Below are 2,479 nucleotides of genomic sequence, written 5' to 3'. Positions count from 1 at the left end.
TCACTTCCCTAGACCTGCTCGTGATACTCCTGCTGATGCAAGAAAGAGGGCCATTAGCCTTGCTTATTACCTCGTCACACTGGTGACTCATGTTCATTTTTTCGTCAACTAGGACTCCTAGATCTCTTGTCACTGTTGTGGCGCTCAAAATGGTACCGCCCAGGCTATAGGTGTGCTGGAGATTCTTTCTCCCCAGGCGCAGCACCTTGCATTTATCCTTGTTGAATTGCATCCTATTCTGATCTACCCCCTTCCCCAGTCTGTCCAAATCTGCCTGAATTCGCTCCCTACCCTCCAGTGTGTTTACTGTGCCCCATAGTTTAGTGTCACCTGCGAATTTGGACAAAGTGCTTTCACCTCATCCCTCCAGGGAGAAACCAACCCATCCACCACCACTCTCTGGGTGCATCCCATAAGCCAGTGTTTTGCCGACCTTACTGTGAAAAAATCCACATCACAGCTACTCAGTTTGCTCATAAGAATCGGGTGCAATACTGTGTCAAAAGCCTTTTTAAAAGCCAGGTAAACAATATCTACTTCCTCCCTTGCATCTAAGCCACTTTGTGACCCGGTCATAAAAAGAGACCAGGTTAGTCAGGCAGGATCTGCCTGTTATAAACCCATGCTGGTAGGCCCTTAATATTGTGTTATCTGCTGGCCCTCTGCAAATGGATTCTTTATGATTTTTTCTAAGGTCTTGCCAAGAATAGAGGTGAGGCTAACTGGCCTATAATTATCCGGATCCTCCTTCCTCCCCTTCTTGAAGATAGGGACCACATTGGCCCTTTTCCAGTCCTCTGGGACCTGTCCCAAGTGCCACAAGCACTCAAACAGTTGCACCAGTAGTTCTGCTATGTCATCAGCCAATTCCTTTAGTATCCTTGGGTGAAGCTCATCGGGGCCTCCCAACTTAAATACGTCCAACCTTTCCAAGTGCCCCTTCACTAGGTCAGTGCTAACCATTGGTGGATTGGTATTACTCTCTTGCAACTGGGATGTTCCAGTTGCACGAGATAGGCTTGGGGGCAAAGGCATAGCCATGTTCCAGGAATCCTAAATTGGTAGAAAATGTCTACGGGACCCCTTCAATTGAAAAACAAGAGAGTTTCCTAATAGTTGCTTTAGTTCTCTGATTTACATCAGCTGCCAAACTAGGTTGTGAGACTGTAGGTGGAAAGCTGGAAGAAAGTGTTATGCCTTACATCCAATGTACCAAACATAGCTCAGGTGAACCTGAGGGTCTGGGCCAACATGCATCATATTCTCTTGAAACAGCTGTTCTTGTCCTGTAGTAAAAAAACACCCACAAAAAACAAGGAACCAACCAAACAAAGAAAACCAACAAAATCTCATCAAAGCAAACCTTCACTATCTTTGCCTGCTGTCTTATAATCACTGTAAACAAAACTGCCCCTCTTGTTTTCTGACACTCCACAGTCTTAATGACAAAATCCTACCTTTGTCCCAGCTGCTACACACATGGCATGGTTTGGTGGGTAAGGTTGGACCAAACCAAGAATAGATTTCTGCCCAAGAGAGTTTGCAATGTAAAGGCAGAATAGCTATGATAAACTACCAAGTAAAACCTGAGAAGGATTCACACTCATTAATGCTATAGAAATTTACAGAATGTCTTTTTAGACCTATAGATGTGTGTGGGGGGGGAGGGGGTATCTTCTTTTTTACCTTCCTTTCTATGAATTTCCTACTAAAATCAGCCTCCCATCTTTGTGAACCACTGCTATCAGACTCAGAAGCAGAGATTAAATCATCTCCACTTGATCTACCACAAGGATCCTAGAAAAGGAAAGACGTTTCTGCATTGCACAGAACATGATTCAAACAGCAGTGAAGTGAAAGGACTATGGCATTGTCATTTAACTGCAGCATGCTGTAACTGGAAAGTCTTTGCGTATGCCTCTGCCTATACTAAGTTGTTAACTACCTGTAAACTATATACAGTTCCAACCCAAATATTTCTCTTTTTAATCTGAATTTGGCTGGTCAACAGGAATGGGGACTGATCCTAAGTGTCACAAACTGGAAGTTTGCAGCAGCATAAGTACCACATAGATGCATAAAGTGAAACAGGATTTAGCCCTTAGTCTGCTCCCTGTCTCTTCTACACAGTTAAATATATACATGTAGGGTGGATCAAACGCAGATCAAAAGGGGGCAAAAGTGCTCAAAAGCCACCATGGCTCACCAGAAGCATCCAGGAACATCTCATAGCTAAAAAGGAGGCGTACACCCAATGGAAGGGAGGAGCCATCACCAGGGAGGATGCCAGGCCCAGGGTCAGTGAGGACCTAGTCAGGGAACTTTGGGTGGGACTAGACGTATTCAAATCAGCAGACCCTGATGATCCCCACCCCAGAGTGCTGAGGGAATTAGCTGAGGTCATTGCAGGACTCCTGGCACAGCTTTATGAGCACCCGTGGTGCTCTGGCAAGGTGCCAGAGGACTGGAAAAGGGCCAA

The sequence above is a fragment of the Gavialis gangeticus genome, unplaced genomic scaffold, assembly GCF_001723915.1.
Source record: "Gavialis gangeticus isolate Ggan-Ray unplaced genomic scaffold, GavGan_comp1, whole genome shotgun sequence".
NCBI lineage: Eukaryota > Metazoa > Chordata > Crocodylia > Gavialidae > Gavialis > Gavialis gangeticus.
This window is presented reverse-complemented; position numbering follows the sequence as displayed.